Here is a 22,461-nt window from a genome sequence, read left to right as displayed (position 1 = left end):
CCAGCACTTACCTTTAACATGGATTACAGTCTCAGCACTTTTGCCTCAGCACACCCGAATCATCAAAAAACATGGCTGCCAATATCTTGAATTCATTAGTTTCTGTTCCCGTATGAAAGAAACACCTTTTGCGCATCGTTTTGCGCAATCTAAAATTTTTACAGTTTTTCTCTGTTATTTAGCTGAGCAGTATTAAACTGTAGGAAAAAGCAGTATATTACTGTAAAAACAACAATTATTTTTTGCAGTGTATAGTAAGTGTAACATTTTATTTGCTAACTCAATTTTTGTATTGAACCTCATTACTTGACTCTCAAGAAACAAAACAAAACTTATCTATGGAAAAATAATATTTTTGCAGGTTATAAGAATTGTTTCGAGCATATTAATCAATAACTTCAAAAGAACTGTCATGAAAGGAATCATGAATTTGTGAATCATAATAAATATAATGGAGTTGTACCTGGATGTTTTGCTACTATATTCTCTCCCTCCCCCCACGAAAAAATTCTTTTTTTTATGTTTATAATTTGTCCTTGTACTGTGCTTTCAATCTCCTTTTGCATTTATGTGGAAGGATGCAATAATGCCCAATTCCACAAAATCGTATAAAATTGCAGCTGGTGCGGAAATAATTTTAACTACGAGAAGACAACTTTTTCAATGTATATGTAATAGTTGAACTCAGGTCAACAAGAGCCAAGGTTAGCCCTTCTTAGTTTGGTCGCCTTAACCCCTCCCCATATAAAACTGTAAAAAATATATTATTCCGATTCTGACTGATCAGGTTGACATGGCCTCTCATTGGTGCACTGGTATATTGAGTCAAATTTCAACTCGCATATTATACACCTGGGAAAAGTGAAAGTTGTTTGTTCGTTTATGATACTTCTTTACAGACAACCATGCTTTTAAATGTTTGGGACGGAATGATTTTTTAATTTGCTGAGTGATACTCTGAATTTTACCGAATGACAAAATACGAGCATGAACACAAACGTGCATCTAATGAGAAGAGACATTAAACATCAATATTTAAAATTTTCAAAGTTTTGCAGTGAAGTGTCCAAATTTACAGAATCATCAGAAAAAATTGTCGACTTAGAACATTTTTGGTAGGTCACAGTGACTTCCCATCAGGGTGCCGCTTCCAGTGGCGTTTTGAAACAATAAAGATATTACAACGGCAATTATCTTTGACCGGTGTCCATATATTGGCGCTTCGATTTGTAGTTGGTGCGGAACGAATGCATTTTTTAAAAGAAAAATTTGAAACCGATTTAACAATGCCGGATTTACACTGGTTTTTGACGATGTATCGATCTAACGCCCAGCCCTAATGCATATGTAACAAAACATGTTTTATACTTACAATTTGCATATTTGCAGCGAACTTCCCTTTTCTGTTTAAGGAGTTCTGTTCACCCAGTTTCACATTTGAATTCACGTTCCATCAATAATTCTCCGGCTTACTTTGGAAGGTTCCATCGCTGAGAGGGTGCAGAGTGGACAGCATCTGGATTGTTAAATAAAGTGCTTTTAGAATAATATGATTCAAAGTTCTCAAAATAATACTTTTTTTAATGATTGATACATTATTTTTTATATTCATTTCCTTAAAAAATTATGTACTATATTCATTAAATAGATAACAAGCATTTAAAAGTTTGAAAGAGAGGGGGAGGGGGGAGAGAATCAATATTTAAAATTGTTTTCTTGAAAACCCAAGTAGTTAACTAAAACTAGATGATTCAACTAGTTAATTGAAATCTAATCAATAGCAATAATCAAGTTTATACATACACTCTTGTTATTCATAGAAATTAAAATAAATGAGTTAAAAAAAACAGTAGTATTTTAAGTAATAAGCAATATCTTTACATTAACCTTACCTGTAGGCAGAAAATATTATTCATTAAAAATAAAACAATCAAGACTCAATGGTGTCCTATCTAACAATTACTTAGTTATTCTAAACAATTTTGTAAAATATCCTCTTAGCAAACAAAAGTTTTTAATATTATTAGAAGTTTTTTAATTTTAAAAACTTGTCACGATGTTTTAAAGTTTAAACAAAGGTCTGCAGGAAATTGAATGTTCAAACTACATAAAAACTTAATTTTAAGCAGCAATCATCGTTACAGAATTCAAAAAGTATTTATTTGTAGTAAAAATGTAAACACTCACCAGCAATCAATCCCGGATGAGAAGATACTAAAAAATTCCTCTTCGGCGAGAGCGATTTCTGACTGCTACGGCATCCGCCATTGCTGCAAGATAAACAAACCGTAGCTTACGAACAAACGCTCGAAGCATTTCAATTAATGCCGTATTTAATCGAAACAATTTGATGTTGATGGAGAAGAGGAAAACGTTCGAAAAATGTTCAGTATTTCAGTCATAGAGACTCCATGATTTCAGTATACATACATTTCCATGCACGAAATAAACAACGTGCTTCACTGCCAACACTCATTTGTTGTCATTTCTCTGTACTAAAAAAATTCTTCTACGCTGGAGATATTCCGTTTTTTCACGGATAAAGGCTCCCTCTAACGATCGCATACGGACATGTTCTGATAGTGCGCTAAAGTAAAAGAAAATTTCCAGTAATTCCATGAAAAGTTCCGTTTTCAATCCAGAACGGAACTTTTCTATTTATAAGGGGAAATTGTACAGTAAATTTACGGAAAAGCATTAGTAAATTAAATGAAGCAATTTTACAGTGTAAGCTAAACGTGCTTGCTTTACGCATCAAAATCAAAATGCTCTAACACATATCGTTTTTGTTGGAGATCCACTACTCTTTTGAGAACGGCACACTGATATGAATGTCAGACAGTTTTTTTTTTGAGCAATCCGAATTGCTTATTGTTCTCATTTAACCGCGGTTGACGTTACGCTGACTTTTCAGCTTGGACCAGAGACCTCTGCAGCACCACCGCCCACCATCCTCTGCAGGCGCGGCTCCTCTGGACCTGAGCACTGTCTCCCGGAATCCGCATCTCCTGGGCGGTGGTTTTCATGTCCTACACACACGTACGCTCATACATACACACACACACACACGCCTACGTGCATACACACAGGTCTACGCCCACACACAAGCCTACACATGCACGCACGTGCGCCTACACTCACACACACAACTGCCCAGGAGAAGGGGCAGGTTTGAGGGGACAGGAACCATTTCAAGAAACAATAAATCCAATGAGTAGGGTCCTGTCGCAACTTGTGATTGCGAAAACATAATTTGAAACTTCAGAATTCAAATCACTATTTTTTTTTTCATGTTTATGAATGTTTATTTTCACTCTTCGTCAAGAAAGACTGCTTTAACTTTTCCGCAATAAAGACCTCTTCTACTACCTTCGACTCACTTAAAGTTTTGAATTTGTTCCTGAGATGCAAGAAAATCACTCCTTCTCTCCCCAGGAGCTTTAAAAAATATTTTCATAAACTCTGTTTAATGTGCAATGTTGAAGAAAGGCACATTACGGGTTCACAAGGGGTTCCTGCGACTTGTTTTGGTGCCAGAAATGAAGCTTTTTTCTTAGAGGCCAGTTTGGAGGCTGCTAAAAGCAAGTAAAAAAATACGTAAAATGTGAATTTTGGGGAAAATAGTACGTGGTATACAAAATAATCCCAGGTTCATTATTTTCAGCCAAAAATGTACAAGATACACATATTTCGATCTAAAGGACATTTCTTATGTGCAGTGAAGCGAACGGTGTAAGTGAAAACTGATTGAAAAAAATATTTCCTTTCTTAAAAGCATAATGACTTTCTAAATCAATAAAGCGAAGAGGAAAAACAAGAGTTCAATGAAAATACAATTCAGAAAGCAGTAATACAGCATCAATCACTTTAAATAGAACTCTTGCAAAATTTTTGCAAAAGAAAAAAAAAGCAAGCAGACGTAACCATCATGCCCAAGCAAAATGATTTTTTTGAACACGAATATTTAACATGAACATGAGAGAATACTTTTAAACATGAATAAATTTACATGAATCTTTATTTTTGATTTTTAGAGCTCTATTGGAATCAACTGATTATGATTTAGACAAGTCTTGGCCTGTGTTTCAGTTGAAACAATTATTAAACCTTTCAACGGTTGTTAGTAATGTTTCATTTAATGTTTTTTGTAGAAAAATACGGGCTTTCGTAAAAACAATTTAAACGTACTAGAATGTTTTTACCACCGTATTAGCGAATTTATTTGTTTAGTTAGCAAATAATTAGAATAAAAAAAAGAGCACAATGGAGCTTTCGGAAGAAATTTTTTTTTTTTAGATAAACACTCTATGTTTCGAAGAAATTCCAAGAAAATGAATTCAACTCTCTTAATCCTACGAGAAATACGGTCATACGTATACATACACTTTCTCTTTTATTATTAATATCTTTTTGCATCTATATCTTCATTAAGTAAAAAAGAGAAAGAAAGAGTATAAAACCGCGAGTCGCCAGTGTATGCCAGACCGCATTTATGATCAACTCTTTCTTTGAAAGCTTGGAAACCTTGATCAACTTCTTCCAGAAGAAAGTAGCAGAGAAGCTTCGAATTGAGCGAATGGGTTGAACGGATTTTGTTACGTGTGACATGCGCTTGAATGTCATTTCCTAGTTCTGGAAGCCTGACTGAAATGTAAGTTTAGCAAAATAGTCTGCAGGATCTAACAAAGTACATGTATGGATAATCCTTCTTATTTTAAAGAATGAAGTATTTAAGGATTTATCCAAACTTATACACATCAATCCTCAAATGTTTTATTCTGAAGCTTGCACTGCTTTCTATAGTATGTTCAGGACTTTGTTTTTGCTTCTCATAAAGATGTGCAGGTCACTATTTTAGACTAGTAAAGAACAGTATTACATTTAGTCTATTAAGGACACTATTGATGTGCGGGAATTTGGGGTTAAGCGAAATAATTCCTAAAAAGTTGAATTTTTCATTATTTTATAATAAGAAATGTTATTTTTGTTCTACCACAAAATATTACAATATTATTTTCAAATTTTGAATGCGATTTGTATTGCCATGTAAACTGACCTTCAGATGTAGCTATTCTCCGATTGGAATTAACAGCCAGTTTAATAACTCAGATAAAATATTGCCAGATAGGAGGCTTCACAAGCAGATTCAAATATTTTAACAAATCACATTACCCAGCTATATCACTAAATCCCGCATTCCCCTACTTAACGTTCACTAGTCTACACTTTCTGCTGATTGATTAGGTATTCAAAGATAGTTATTTGAACATTTTACTTGGTGTCCGAGTCAGAGATTTTGGAACTCGTTTCTTATTTCAAAATACCTTTAATCGTTCATCGCCTGCTTTCCCCCCCTCAAAATTGGAAGTTAGTGAAATTTATTAAAATTCAGGAAGTTCATTCTGCTATGAAATACTATTTAAAAGATAAAATACACAAGGTTCTTGAGATATTTATTACAAGACGAACTTTTCAAAAATTTTAAACTCCTGTTAAGGACGAAACTGTAAATTGTTTATTCATACATACCCCGCATTTCCCTAATTAACGTTCAGTAGTCTACACTTTCCGGGAAATTGATTAAGTTTCTGAACACACAGTACAGATCACAGTTACAGTAGACCCTCGTTTTACGCGGGTTTATTTTACACGGTTTCGATTATACGCGGTTTAAGATTGGACACCTTTATTTTATTTTTCGCGGATGCAGCAATGCAAACAGATAACATTTTCCCCTCTTTCAAAATCCAGACTCCTAAAGGTTGCAGATTACACATAATAAACTGCATTTTGCCGTGCTAATAACCGAACTTGGACCCTTGGAGACATTTTATGCGCTTGGTTCCAGAGCTCTTTCCAGAAGTAAAGTTATTAAACTCACACAGTTCAGAACTCACAGGAAGAAGGGCTTTTAGGAGTGACAAAGGAGGCCAAAAACAACGAGGATACCAACTTCGGTGACACACAACCAAAAATGTTCACATTGAAAATTTTGAGCCATTCCTAGACAATAGAAATGATCTTTCTGATTTGTTAGTGAAGGAAGATTCTGTCATGGAAATGACGCAAGTGATCATGGATGCATTAATGCTCTGCAAGGATGCGTTAATGCTCTGCAAAGAATTAGAGAAAAATTCTTAATGACTGCCAAAAGACTATCATAGCCAGCTCTTCTTTATAAACAGAACACGAAATTATTTTATGTTTTCTTTTCGCATGTTGTGCATAAAAATCGATATAAGTACACATTAAACTTATTATACAACTAGTCATCACTATCATGAAGTATGTTTTTTTTTTATCTACGGAACCTAACCTCTATTTTAACACTGCTATTAGTTCTCAATTTACGCGGTATTTACGTAAATCGTAACCCCCGCGTAAAACGAGGGTCTACTGTATTTGAATATTTTATTTGTTGTTCGGAATCAGAGAAAGATTTTGTGACACTTCTTATTTCGAAATATCACTACTCTTTCATCGCCTGTTTTTTTTTTTTTTTTTTTTTCTAAAAAGGGAAGTCAGTGAAAATTATTAAAATTCAAGAAATTTATCCTGCAATGATATACTATTAAAAAGATAAAATAAACAAGGTACTTGAGATATTTATTAACAAGACGAACTTTTCACAAAATTTTAAACTCCTCTAAACGACCAAACTGTAAATTGTTTATTCATACTTAAAGCTACTTAGCCATGAATTTTATTCTCCTAAGACACTAAATGAAAAACTACCCTATTAAGATTCCCCATCGGGAGAGTACCTTTTTTCCCCCGAAAACATGCACCAGTTTTTTCACAGCTGGACGACAAAGCTAAGAATTTCAATTAATTTTCTCGCTGCTTCTTTTCCCCTATACTAGAGAATTTATATCAGGAACTACCTTACTGCCACCCCATTCTTTTCATTCAAAATATGTTGGTCGGAAGTCACCTGAAGTCGTGTTTTCCCAAATCTTAGAGGCCCCTCACTCTTAATTAACGCACGGACTCCGCTCTGCTTTAAATGCTTAGCCCAAGCTCTTCGCACTTCGTGGAACTATAAGAAAAAAGTATTTGCCGACTTTACTTTGGAGAAGGGGGAGACTTCTGTAGATTTTTAAACTGATAAAAAAAAAACTTTCAAACTAATGAATTTTCAACAACAGAGGCAAAATGAAAGCATGTTCTCCAAGATGTATTCGAGGCTATTAATATGAATAGCATTGGGGGCAATAAAATGAAATACTTTTGGGCTCTGCTTATCACAATTAGTAAAGTTTTATTCTGGGGAATTTTGCGGTAAAATCTTGTTTTAATGAATTTTTCGGAGGCGTAGGAAGAACTTCGTTGTTTTAATAATTAGTAAAACTTCAAAATGCTATGTTAGAACTCTTTATCTGAAAGTTTTAACGCCTATTTTTAGCAGAAATTAGAAAAGTTTTAATGCCTCATCAATCTATGTTCTGCAAAAATTGTGTCACATGTGAAACGTTTCTACATAAATTGACTCATGATAATTGTATGTAGAAACGCTTCACATCTGAACCATTCTCCAGAAAGTAACTTTTGAAAGAAAATATTTTCCAATTTCGAAACCTTTTCTTTTCATTCTTACATGAGAATGTTACCCACTAGAAGTAACCATAAACAATGGCCCAGCTAAATTTCAAATATTTTACTCATAAATAATAATAATAATAATAAAAATACCTTGATCACGGAAATAATAATTTTTTTTTAAATAAATAGAAAATTCTTTTAGCGTTTGAAAATCGAGGCCAATTTAATATCAAAGTAGTAATTTTGTTAATGGCATTGAGCTACTTTAATGATTAGTGTGAATTTAATGCTAAGCTCTCTTAATTAAAGCACGGCTTAATTTTTAGTTATCCTTTTAGTTCAAATGTGTGTTAAAAATAGTATAATATTAATATATTTCCAAATTAGTAAATTTGAGAATGTACTGGCAATTTATAATTTTGGTAGACTGACTAAAATTGATGTATCTCCCATCCATTATTTATTTTCGATTCAGAAATAATGACACTGATAAGGTCTGTCGCGGAGGTGAGGAATTTTCCATTCATATAGGCCTAATGGATACATTTTTCAGAGAAATACAGGGTGTTCGAAAAGTCCTTAAAACATTTAAAAAATCATAGAAAAACAATAAATTGTCGTATGAATATGCAGTTTGAGTTTGCGCCATAATACTTTACAAGTTCAAGAGTTTTTTTATAACATCATAAAAAATGTAATAATAAATATTTAGTTATAAATATTTAATAATAAATACTTCTGCCGTTTAGATATTTTTTACATTTCTTTATTTTTGCTCTTCATACATTGCTATTTGGACCCCAGCAATGTATGAAGAGTACTTTCAACAACCTCAAAAATAGCTTACAAACAGTAACTTCAGAATTATTGAATGCTTAAAAATGCACAGCAATGTCAACCTTTTTTTGTGTAAAATACAAAGTACGAAACGTATTTCGTTGCCTTACCCGGAGAGTATAGCACCAGAACTTTTATTATTACAATTTTTTTTATGATGTCATAAAAAAAACTCTTGAACTTGTAAAGTACTATGGGTCAAACTGCATATTCATACGACAATTTATTGCTTTTCTAAGATTTTTTTAAAATGTGTCAAGGAATTTTCGGACACCCTGTATATTTTTTCTTCGTTGCTACAATTTGCACATATTAAGCTATGAAAACATATTCACTTCTTTTTTAAATTAATTTACATCCCTGAAATTCAAGTTTACGGAGGTGAGAATTCACAACCACCATACATCGTTTTTAAAGCAAAATCTATCTTCTTGCTTTTCAACAAAAGTCTCACTGCTTCTTTGTGACTGAAAATAAACAAGGGAACTCCCTCGTATCATGGAAAATAAAATGTAATGTCATTACTGCCATCTGTTAATTAGAAAGGGCATTTTGTGTTTAGGTAACGAGGGTGAGAAGTTATTGTGTGACATAATTCCTTATCTTACTAAAACGAACTAAAACACAATATTTAAAAAATGATAATGCTTACACAATTAGTATTTGAGACACTTGTGAAAGAAATAATAAATAAATAAATATATACTTTTAAGTACACAAGTTATTAAGCAACATAAACAGTCATAGCAGGTGTGACAATTCGCGGAGGTGAGAATTCACATGTTGTAAACCAAAAATATATTAAAATAAAAATTATAATAAAAAACTTGTTGGCAGCTTTAAATAGATATATTTTTGGTAAAATTAAAAAGTATTGTTAAATGAATTGTTCCTCAAAGTTTTTACTCTCAAAGGCGTGTGACAGAAAAGTTACACTTTTTGAAGAATGACCCATATAAGATAATTTTTTGAAAAAAGAAAAAAAAAAAGAATTTTGCTGTTTTAATAAGCAGTAAAAATTCAAAATGCTACGTTAGAACTCTTTATCTAAAAGTTTTGATATCTATTTTTAGCAGAAATTAGAAAAGTTTTAATGCCTCGTCATTCTACGTTTTGTAAAAATTGTATAACATGTGAAACAGTTCCACATTAACTGGCTGATAATAACTGTATGTGGAAACGTTTCACGTATGAGACAATTTTTTCGTGAAAAAAAAAAAGAACTTTGTTGTTTTAATAGTCAGTTAAATTTGGAAATGCTATATTAGAACATTTTATCTAAAAGTTTTTGAATCAATTTTTAGCAGAAATTAGAAACATTTAAATACTTCATTAGTCAACGTTATGCGAAAATTTTTTTCATATATGAAACGTTTCTACATTAATGGATTGATAATAACTGCATGCTAATGCTTAGTGTTTCACATATGAGACAATTTTTTGCAGAACTACAATGCATACATAGATTGATGAGCAACAGTAAGAGACACAGATGATGATAGTTGCATACACATACACAGTTATAAAAATTCCGAAATGTTCCTCCAAAATAAAGAGAAGTTAATGTGCTAGAATTATATCTGGCGAAAAACCCCAGGAAAACAGGAAAGTTTACCGCTAAAAGTCAGTAACCTTCTAGAAATTACCCTGGAATCTTCTGAAGAATTCAAAAACTTTCCTAATAAAAGCCAGTTATGTTTCTTCCATTACTTTTAGAGAAAACTTAGCTGTGTTTATAGTAATAACTTGGCAAATTCCTGGTTAGCCAGGAAGGCCTCTAAAGCAAATATGGCCGTAGCTAAGGTAGAATTGCAAGCAAAAACCAAACAGCTTATTACCTGCAATTCTTGAAAAATTACAATATCCAGAGACTGCATTTTGCTCTTGTCTGGGGTTCAATCTGGAAGAGTTATAATTGAGCTGAAGGCTAAACACATAATAAAGTGGTTAAATGTATTTTCACACTAGTAGCTAAAAATATTTTTTGCAACAGTAAGAAGTCTGCCTTCATGAAATTTGTAACGATTCTGGAAACTTTTTCACAAATATATTTGTTTTTCACAGGAAACTGGTGGAAACTTGTGAAATCTCGGAATGTTGCACGGGAATAATCTGTGAGATTTCAGAATTTACTAAAAGTGTATGGAAACGGTTCACATATGAGACTATTCTTTGTGAATAAAAAAAAAAACGTTATTTTAATAATACTGCGCAGCTTGAAAATTGCATCGGATAATATTCCAGCTGATTCTTACATAAAATAACCTCTTAAATTGAATTAAAACCTCGGTTTTCTCCCATAACCCACCGTTTTCTGGAGACAGCTCTTCTCTATTTTTTCGTGTTCGAAAATTTCACAGCCCTTTTTTTTATTTGGAGGAGAAAGGAGCTCTGTATCAATCTTAAGATTCTTCTTAAAAGGATAGAGAGGTGAAAAAGTCGACAGCACAAACATTTGTAGTAATATGGGGAGGGGGGGGGGGATTTTCTCCGCCAAAATGGTTTGCAAAGTCGTGCAAAAAGATCTTTTTTCTAATTTTAATTTCCTTAATTTTTTTTCCTTATCTTTTTGGTGTAAGACCAGGTTATCGATCTCACTTATGAAAGAAACATGTACAAAAATATCGTAGCGTGGAAAAAAATACATAAGAGTAAAGACATTCTTGAATGATCCGCACCTCGCGTATGAGCCACGCTGCACATCTTTAATGAAAAAACTTCCTGCACTATTTATATTAAGTTACATTCACAGATATAATTAAAATTAATAAGGAACTTAGTTATGTTTATAACATAGCACTCATGTATATTTATATTTCTGGGATGGGGGCACCGCCTCTTTAACAGTTTTTGATAATTCATGTATACGTTTTTGTTTTAGAAAGATAAAGATAATTATTTTATACTTAACATTTAAAAACAAAAATACGATGCGCGATAATTATCATATATATTATTTCTTAGACGTTTTTCTTTTCTTTTTTTTTCGTGGAAACGTCATATCTTCATCAATGCTTTATCAAACTTCATTCGTAAGAGCCTTACGAATCTTTAAAATAAGGCCTTACGGGAAGGAGTTATTTTAAAGGTTTTTCACCGCTTTCAGCAAAACATAAAGAGAACATTCATATATTTCTTTGTCGAAAAAAAAAAGAAAAAAACGATTTATTCCGTCTTTTATTACGCATTGCTTCAATGCGTAGCGTCCCGAAGTGGAGAGACTCATTGGCTCAGTAGTTCAGAGAGCGTCGTGCTAATAATGTCAGTTCGAATCCTCCACAGCCGAAAAATATCGCTTTAAAAGGCATATTTACAAAAGTATTTAAAAAGTAAAGAAGTAGTATTTAATAAGAAGAGAATAAGAAGTATTTTTGAAAAAATAAAATAAATTGCGACGAAACTTTAACTTAATTAGTAAAACCTTAAAGCAAATTTAGACAGTTTAATCCAAAAGTTTTAAAACCATTTTCAACAGAAATAAGAAACATTTTAATGCTTCATCAATCTACGTTCTACAAAATAGTCTCATATGTGAAACCTTTCTACATTAATGATTGATGATGATTGTTTGTAGAAACGTTTAACGCATGAGACACTTTCCTGCAGAACTACAATGCAATTGATTGATGACAATTCCACCTAAAAACATATGAAGAAAATTTTCGTAAAATGAAACAAAGTTTAGAAATACAAAAAGAAAGAAAAGAATTTCCAAATAAAAGAAAAAAAGGAAGAGAATGTCAAGGTTAAGATTAAAGTGGCGAGTACTATTTCTTCTTGAGCTGTGGTCGAATCTTGATCTGATCAGTAAACAAAAAAAAAAAAAAAAAAAAGGAGGGGGGGGGGGTGACTGAAGAGATTGTTGAGGGACATCGCTTAATTTTGACCATTATTTGAACTAACTTTCGGGCCAAGTGACATTTGATCAAGATATTTTAAAATCACAAAATTTCTTCCGAAGAATTGGAGTTAAAAGTAGAATTACAAGTGATTCGATAGAAACACAGGGGTGGTTTTAGAGCTTTTTTTGCCGCATTTTAACAGTTCAGAACCTAACTTTATTGACTTGTCAGTCAACATTGAAAGCTTGGACGAAGAGAAACAAAGAACTGCGAAGCGGAGTCGAGCCGAAGCGAAAGTTTTTTTTTAATTTTTTTTTAATCTGTCTATGAAGCATTCTTTCACGGATTGCGAATTTTTCCTTCATTAAAAGTTTGATTACGTGATATCGAAATGATGTGTCTGGTTATTAAGGCGTAATCAAAGCGGAGTTGGAGCTTTGGAAGGGAAAAGAAATGGGCCGGCCTTAGGCCGATTAGAGCAAAAGGTTCCAATCGGGCCCCGCGCTACAGAGGCCCCGCACTAAAAAAAGAAAAAAAAATCATTTTTTATTTTGGATGAACAAGAGAAAAAATGCATGAAAAAAAAAAGTTCAAATTTAATATTTAACTGATGCTGAATTTGGAAGTGTAGAGCTACTTTCACTCTAATGAATGGGAAAAAGGAGGTTCCTGAAACTTTTAGATAATTTTAAATTCGCTAAAAGCATCAGAAGTAAACTTGATGGGTTTTCTTTTTCCAAAACTACTTGTGTCAAATAAATATCCGGAAAAAAATGAAATTATCTGTACAGTTGAACATCTGAAGTCAATGGCAATACCTATACTTACCGGTCAGGAGATGGGAACTAGGTTATGGGCCCTTTAAGATTGATTTTTTAAAGACTATTTCTCAGTTTGTGTATGATTACTGTCGAAAATGGAGCTTTATTTTCGAAAATTTTACGAGAGCCAGTACCCACTCCTGTCCTTCTATTAACATCATAAAATATTGTCTACGCAAGTAATTTTTGAAGTAGAATTTCGAAATACTCAAACCTCACTTTCGCCTAATATCACTAAAGAACGTCTGAAATTGCGTTTTTTAAAGTGCAATTTCAAGAATTAGTTGGACGTGTTTCCCAAAACCCCATATCTTTCCTCTCGCAAAAAGGATGGCCAATACAATCGCGTTTTTAGGATTTCAATTTCGAAACATTTCCAGCTGAAGGTCATCGAACTTCTCTTGTTCCTAACATCACCAAAGATCGATTTAAGTGCGTTTTTAAAGACACAATTTTGAACGATATTCAGAAGTTAGTCCTTGAGACTTTATCTTGTTCTTTTCAAAACCAAAGATCGCCTAAAAAGGCGTTTTTTAAGATACAATATTGCGAAACTATCAAGTGGTGCTTCTTTGAATCCAATTCTTCCCCAAGCATAAGCAAATATGGCCTATAAATACGTTTTTTAGACCTAAATTTCGAAAACTTTTCTGGGGTGCTTCACTGAAGCTTGTTTTCCTTTAACATCGCCAAAACCAATCTAAAATTGTGTTTTTTAAAACTAACTCAGAGAGATGTCTGAAACCCTTACTCCTGAGATGTACCACCGATCTTCTGCAAACCTACACTTACTACTAGGGTCATATTACTAATGTAAAATGTAACTCCGAACCCCCCCCCCCCCCACACACACACTGATAACTGAAAATTTAGATTTTAGAAAATTCCACGGGACAGCTTCCCTCTTCTTTTCTTAAAATAGACTAAAATTGACATCAGTTTCGAAACATTCATCTCCTCTATCCTTTTTCGTTATCAAAATAGCCTAAAAGTGCGTTTTTACACTTCAATATTGAAAAATTTCGGGAAGGTCATAGGATCCTTTAATGTCACCAAAGTTGGTTCAAACTTGACGTCATTTTTGAAATAATTCAGTCGAGAGTCCTTAATACTTTATTTCCCTTAATTTTACCACAAAATGCCTAAATTTTATATTTTGGCATGAGTTTTACAAATTCTTCCGGGAGAGTCTTTTCAACTCCTCTCCCTTCTTAAACTTCTTCTCTTGACCAAAACTAGGTTTTTAAGGCTTTAATTTCTAGAATTTTCTCTACCACCTTCGCCCTATTGCTGATGTCACCAAAGATAATCTAAAATTTCGTTTTTAGGTCTTGTAGCATTTGGTACGAAACTTTTCTGTCAAAGCACTGAATTGTCATCAAAAATTTATCAGTGTCTAACATTTTTTAAATTCACTCTAATTCTGCTTTTGTGTCTTAAATTAAATACAATTATTCTGTAAAGGGCCCCACCAGAACTCTCTTTAATCGGGCCCCGCATTCCTTAAGGCCGGCTCTGGGAGGGGGAAAGGATACAGAGATGCTTCATCGATCTATCCCTTCAGCCTTATTCCTTCTGGAATCTTCGCAAACTCTTAATGCTGAAGAGCAGGGGTGCACACAGGGTGTATTATGGCACAAGTTGCACCATCAAATGTTTTTTTTTGGGGGGGGGGGATTTTTAAATTTTTTAAACTTATTTATTTAAATTTATTTATTGATATATTTAAATTTTAAATTATTTATTTTATTTTATTCTGTTTATATTTTATTTCATTTATTTATTTAGTTCGTGTGTGTATGTTATTAAAAGTCAGAACTTTTCTAAAAAATTATAATAATAGTAAATATGATTAAAAATAAATAGATAAATAAAAGATATTTTTTTAAATAAATAAATTTAAAAAGAGAGATAAAAATAAAAAGGAAAAGAGGGTTGAGCAAAATTTGGAGGGGGGGGGGAATTCTTGCCATTGAACTTGGGTGGGGGGGGGGGGATGGGCACCCTTGACGAAAAGATAGTGTGTAACAATATGTATTCCCTTTTTAAAATAGTTAGCACTTGACTATTGTCAAGTTCGTCTGTTGAAAGAAATGGATTCGACTTAGCGCTCATTAAACACATATTTAAGGAACATAATGAGTGAAACAAAACTAAATTAGACTTGCACTTCTATCCATTCACAGGTACTGGTCATTATCTCGAAAGTAGTGCAAATCATGTCAGACTTCAAAGTTTTTTCACAAAATTTTAATAATTGCCACCAATTAATCATTTTTTGTTGATTCTCCATTCAACTGTGAGTAATCGAGTATTAATTGTTTGTACATAAGGAATTCATAACGAGCTTGAATATATTTTGCTTTACAGCGGGAAGGAGAACATTGTGTGTTCCAGTTTCAAATCATTAAGAGTTAAAATGCTATTTAAGATTTTGCTGATATGCAACAACATGATAAATTATCAGTTACGTTATATATTTTACATAAAAATGAAACGTCAGCCCAACCAGAGAAAAAACAATCTGTTACTAAAAAAAAACGCCATAATTTCTTCCAACGCAATAATTTCTTCAATTTAATCCAATTTCGTAAGTAAGGCATCATTTTAAAAATATTTTCCACTGCTTTCGGCGAAATATAGAGAGACAATTAACATTTTTTGTTTCTTTTGTCGAAAAAATCGATTTATTCCGTTTTTATTGCGCATTGCTTCAACACATAGCATCCCAAAATGAAGATCTATGATTCGGTTGAAAGAGCATCGTACTAATAATGTGAAGGTTGTGAGTTCGAATTGTGAACGTATTCTTACTCCCAAAAAAAACCATGTATGTATACACAAACAAATTCTGCTTTAACATTCTTTTGAATTTCCGGGAATCTACGATAACCAATTTTATGTTCCGGCACTAAAGAAATTTTGGAAATCTTACGATTATCCGGGAAACCGGACTCTCGGTTTCTTCGGTAGGGAATCCTAGTTTAATAACCCTTTAATCAGAAAACTGGTTGAACGAAAAATGAGTCATTTTCTCATGTCGATCAAAAACTGAATCATCGATTTTCACCTAAAACTACCAAAATACGCAATCAAATTTGATGAGTTTTGTGTATAAATATGTTCGGTTATACTTTGAAGGATTTTTGTATGGATAGTAGCAGTATATTATTATTTAAACACATAGCTGCTTCAGTTATAAAAGATGCTTTCAGTGATTTAACAAGTTCTGTCAAAGCCAAAAAAAATAAAATTGGAAAAAACCACAGATGCTGTAGCGAAATAACTGAAAAAAAACCATAGTTTTATTTTGTAACAAACTTATTTATATTAACACCACAACAAACATGCATAAAAATAACTAACTGCACGAAGTCGTTAAATCATTATTTTCTAATGGGTCTGGTTGCTCTTTGGCTACTCATCATTTGCAGATCTACTGCCTTCCCCAGGAAGTGACATCCATTCTATAATTTGACTTTCATTTTGACACCTAGTTACCTTCCAGATAGAAACACCTGGATTTTTCTGAAGCGAAATTGCGCTAGGAATGTATGTTACCCAAGTGAATTATGTTATCCAGGCCGAATAAAGATACAAAATGTCTCAAAAATGTTCAAGAATCCAATATTTCATCAAATATTCAACACATTTTTGGAATTGAAGAAAGTTAAAAAACCTGTACATTTTCATTTCGTTTTAAAATCCAGTTTTCTGAAATCCGATGATCATTCTATCAGGCTCTATGCTTTGTTTCCGACATTACTTCGATTTAAAAAAACATCTTTTTACTTTTTTTGGCTCTCGTTTCTTAATTCCGTGTAAAATTTCTAATAATATCTCATTCATCAAAGAATTCAGCAATTTTTCGTTTAAGATGTAAAATAAACGACTTTTCTAGATAATAAACGATTTTTTTATTATCATTATAGCCTAAAGGCACAAGAGGTTTTTCTTTTCCTTTTTCTTTTTTTTTTTTTTTTTGTCCCTCCCTCAAGTAACACTGTGGGCCTCTTTGCTGAGACGAAATAAACAATTTCAATGTCAGGCCCAACTTTATAAATCTATCTGTCCCAATTCTCTGCAGCTCTGCACATAAGTCCTAAATTCGTAGTTTTGTTTATGTTAAGTTTTTAGTTATAACAAGAGAAAAACGGTCAATCTGATTAAAACTTGCATTTAAAATCATAAACCACGTCAGCATAAAAAAATATGTCTCATGATTTGAGAGAGATTCTAAAGACAATTGATAGCCTTCAAAGCATTTTCAATCCACTCGATGTAATAGAGGAGAAAGCAACGTATAATTGCCACATGAACAGGTTTTGTGCTTCAAATATTGCTTCGAATTATAGATAAACTGGCAATGGGTCCTTTTTCAAAGAAAATTGGCAGGTATGCCACAAGATGTCCCAGTAGCCAATCTGGGCCTGTAATTCAGGTCAGGTAATTTGTTATTAACGTCACTTCCATGGTGCATTTTTTCTATGCCTCTGATATTACTGCTTTTCCAGATTTAATGTGTACCCACATGATAAGCACTGACCTAATATTGGGAGTAATGTGGTTAGCGAGTGTTACGTTATAGGAATTTGCTTCGGACTTAAACGAAGAGAAGTGTCGATCAACCTAGCCCCACTTTCATTTTTATGAAGTTAGCACAGTTGATATCAGCCAGTCTGCTGCTACTCCAGACTAATGTTCATTTGCGAGCTTTACAATATAAGGTTTTACAATATAAGGTCAAAGTTAAATTGTTATGTGGCAGTTATCGATTTCAACTTCCAATCCTTTTCTCTAACAATCAAGTTAAAATTTACAAGCCTACGCATCACTTTGCCGGACTAAAGAATCACGTACAGCACAGTCACAAAAAAATCTATACATACAAAGCGACAACTATTAACAGTATTATTCATTAAAAAAGTGAGTATAGTTGATATTATCGTGTTTTTTTACTAAACGATCCAATTTTCTGGATCCAATCTTGAACGACGTCGTATCCTACCTACTACAGGGTGCGGCATCAATCTCCCGTATTTGGAGAAGGAGCTGTGTACAAAAATTGCAATTTTTGTGCATCAAAAGTTTGGTTAATTAATTCAATTTATTTTGAAGCACAAAGGTATTAATTTGTTTCTCGCCTAAATATTAGGGAGCTTCAAAATTATTTCACAATACCGATGAGAACAGAAAAAAATGCAACACTTTTTTTTAAATGGGGAAAAAAAATTAGACAGTAATAGTCCTTACTAAAAATCTCTGGATATTGAATGTAAAATAAGCGACTTGGAAGTCGCCAAGCAAGTTAAAAATAAAGACAAATCTATATAGATGGTGGTGGTAGGGTATAGGGATGTTATAGAACATCGGTTCGCAACCGGTGGTTCGTAAGGGGGATAAAGGGGGTTCGCGAAAATAATATTGTAATATACTTGTTTGTGATGAAGTCTTAAATTCAAGTGGTTTTTTGTTCAACATTTATTCAATTCTCTCGCATATTGCAAGGAAAATGCTAGCATATTTGCTGTTTGTCATTACGAGTTGCGGATTTTACCGCTTTCATTGAAAATGATGAAATTGAAGCCATGCCGAAGAAATTCCACTTTTGAATACAATGTATTCAGGTGAAAGAATTATGAATGCTTTGGTTTCTCAGTAGCTTTTGATCAGAAACTTCGACTAAGCTTAATGAAAACATTACTTGGTGCATGTGCGAGAGTCTGAAACATACTTAGTTAATTTTCGATGTTTAGTTTCTTTACCATTTGAGTGCGACGTATAGCTATCGTACTAACTCTTGTGGTGTGCTGAAAATGCGCTAAGTACGATCATAATAAGTGAACTTAAAAATATTCTTGTTGTTAAAATTCAGGGTGATAAATTTCAGGTATTTGATCTCGTACTTACACGATCTGTGTATGGCGTAAGGACAATGTTCAAAACACTGCTGCATTGAAAAAAAAAAGTTTTGCAAAACTGACGATTCCAGAAACATTTTATAAAATTTACATTCTGATGGGTGTAAAGTTTCATAAAAACTGCATTATATTGAGTTAAAAAACTCGCGTATTCTATTACGAAAAACTTGTTATAAACGAAAAACCTACCAAACATTTAACATTTTTAAAAGACATTATTTCTCATACAAATAATCTCAGATAATCGATAGCTGTATTGTATTTTAATGTAGTTAAAATGCATTTTAGACATTTGCTTCTTACAGGGTGATTCTAAACAGTTTCTTTTTTTCATCAATTTGTTGTTGATCCTCCATTTACCCTGATAATTGTATGAGAAATAATGGAAACTATTCAGGCTAAACATTAATAAAACTAACATTGAGAGTAAAAGTACTAATAATGAAGTAAACGGCTTCACGACTTGTGCTTTATTTTACCTTGTTTACAGGTTTTATTTCAACTAGTGACGGCTAAAGTGTTTTTTTTTTCTTCTCTTTCTGAAGCAGGTATCTGGTTAATGGAAAATAAAGGAACACACTTGTAAAAAAATTTCTACTTCCCAGCTCCGAAGAGAGCTCCTAGTGAAATTTAAGTATGAAATGCACACGAGTATTTTTTTTTTACTCCTAATTCCTTCGTATTGTAATTATACAACCAATTTCACGCACTACCGATCCCCCCTCCCCCTTCTAAAAGCAAAGTCATGTCAATTAAGAGGCGTTACGCGTTTCCCCTGCAATGTAGCTTGAGCTACATCGTAATTAGGTAGAAAAGTTCCAACATGTAACTACCTATTTATATGTAGTCTAGGGAAAAAAAGAAACTTTTTATTTGAATTCTACTTAGACTACAAGCACATGAAGTATTTCAATTTATCAAGAGTAATAAGGTTGAAGTCAATGATTAATAAGTTCTCTGGAATCATTAATAATAGAACTCAAAAACAGCAAAATAAATTAAGAAATAAATAACGTACAAAGGTCTTAATGCTAAAATGAGTATAAAATTATACAATAAAATCCTAAAGACATTTTCAATCGTAGATTTCTAATTTCGGTATCAAGAGATTTCGATGTACTACAGAATCAAGTGGCGTAATTACGATTGTAATCAGCGAACATTAAAAAAAAAAAAAAAAAAAAAAAAAAAACCCTTAGTCTTGAGTAAAAATTAATAAAAGATTTTATCAAGGTCGTATATTTTGGTGTTTTATGCGTATATTTCGTTCAGCAACCTTTAAATAGCTTTTAGCTAGACTTATCTAGTCAATAATTAAACAATTCTGAATGAGAGTACAAATCTTCAAAAAACAGATTCGGCTTATCGCACCTCGGCATGGAAAGTAACGCAAGTAAAAATTAGGGAAAAACGTTAGAGTTATTGGATTAAAATTTAACTTTTATACCCTTTCTTGACGCAAAAGTCGAACAAAGTTAGTTTACAAAACTGGCGTGGGGTGGCGTAAAAACGATGTAATCAGAAGTGACACATCATTAAAATTTCATAACTTAGAAGAAATTTTTCCGAACTTTAAATATGGATTATTAATGTAGACAGAATAAACTAACCAGAAAACATCACATTATAATTTTTTTATGCTTATTGTATGTAGTAATTGAGACAAAATCGTCAAAAATTGCTTTTGCGTAAAATCTTAATTTTCTACAAAGCTGTTTTTTTTTTTTTTTTTTTTGAGTCGTGTCATTTTCCTTGCCGGACAATATATTGCTTCAAAGTGATTTTGTCCACAAAAAATTATTGTGGTAAGTGCAAATATGTTTATTGTTAAGCCCATGATGTCTTTTTTAGTCTTGATTATTCTTTTTTGTTTACATATCTGCTTAAGCAGTAAATTAGTGCCCATAAACCAGGGCTAAAGCAGAACTACATGCAATGTAAAGACGGCCCGACGCGGTTATGACATTAAGAGACGACTGCAAAGACGACACTGCAGTCTCTGGATATCATAACGTGGCTGCCGGTATATTATTGCATGTCAGTTTGGTACCTGAAAGCAGATGGTCATATCACCCATGTTTTACCGAAACAAGGTTTTTATGTTACGAAAGTAAATGAAAAGAAGTAATTAAGAGAACCGGCTAAAACCAGAATTAATGTACTAGCAAACAACGTTATAGAAAGACTGGAAAAGGTACGTAAGATCAGAGGTAAAAAAGAAGCAATAAAAAAGAAAAAGAAGCGTATTAAACTGGAAAAAATTACAGGTGAACAAGTAAGAAAGACAAGCAAAATTTTACTAAAGGAAAAAAAAGGAAGACAAGAAAAACGAAGCGAGTTAGAAGCACTTAATTAAAAAGCGCTCGAAGAAATAAGATTTTTCATCATCCTCTGATCCAGTCACAAGGGAAAGTGAAATTTGTGACACACCACACAGTGTTGGGCATTAATCAACTAAATTCTCTATCGACTAAAGTAATCCGACTCCCATTTAGTTCAGACTAATATTTTAAAAATTTAATTCAATTGCAGACGAAGATTAACGTTAGTTTAAACTAACTCGTTAGTTGACTAAAAAAACTAATTTAGTTCAGATTGATTTAGTTCAGATTAAAGTAATCAGATTGAATTTAGTCAAACTAATTTAATCAGATTGATTTAGTCAACTAAAGTAATCAGATTAAATTTCGTCAGATTAAAATTTATACTAAATCTAATCAGTTTGAATAAATCTACACTGTTAAAACTACAGATTGCGTTTGGATTCTTTAAGAGGTTCCTTTCTCTTCTCCCCCCCCAATAAATATTAAGAAGCTCCTAATGTGTTGGGGGGGGGGCATTGGGGGTTGGAGGGCTGCCCCCCTTACCGATTTAAGGCCTTAAAAAATCAATAATTTTTAAAAACACCCCCTTTGGACTGACACAGTTTGCGACATGACCCACACTACCCCCCCCCCCCCATTTGGTGCACAATACTGCTTTCGGTTTTCCTTATCTTTATCTTCTTTATCTTTATTAATAATAAAGCTGAAAGTCTCCCTGTCGGGAGGATGTCTGTAGGATGTCTGGATCGCTGTGACGCGCATAGCGCCTAGACCGTTCGGCCGATTTTCATGAAATTTGGCACAAAGTTAGTTTGTAGCATGGGGGTGTGCACCTCGAAGCGATTTTTCGAAAATTAGATTTTGTTCTTTTTCTATTCCAATTTTAAACCCATTTTTCACAGAAATTTAATAAAATGGGAAAGAATTTGTTCTGAAAATTATCTTTCTTTATCTTTCTTTTCTTTTACTTCTTTATCTTTCTCCTTTTCCTTTCTTTTTAAACAACAAACCTGAAAGTCTCTCTGTATTAATGTCTGGATCTCTGTGACGCGCATAGCGCCTAGACCGTTCGGCCGATTTTCATGAAATTTGGCGCAAAGTTAGTTTGTTGCATAGTGGTGTGCACCTCGAAGCGATTTTTTGAAAATTCGATTTTGTTCTTTTTCTATTCCAA

Source organism: Uloborus diversus, chromosome 3 (genome assembly GCF_026930045.1).
Source record: "Uloborus diversus isolate 005 chromosome 3, Udiv.v.3.1, whole genome shotgun sequence".
Lineage (NCBI taxonomy): Eukaryota > Metazoa > Arthropoda > Arachnida > Araneae > Uloboridae > Uloborus > Uloborus diversus.
Note: the sequence above shows the minus strand (reverse complement) of the source record.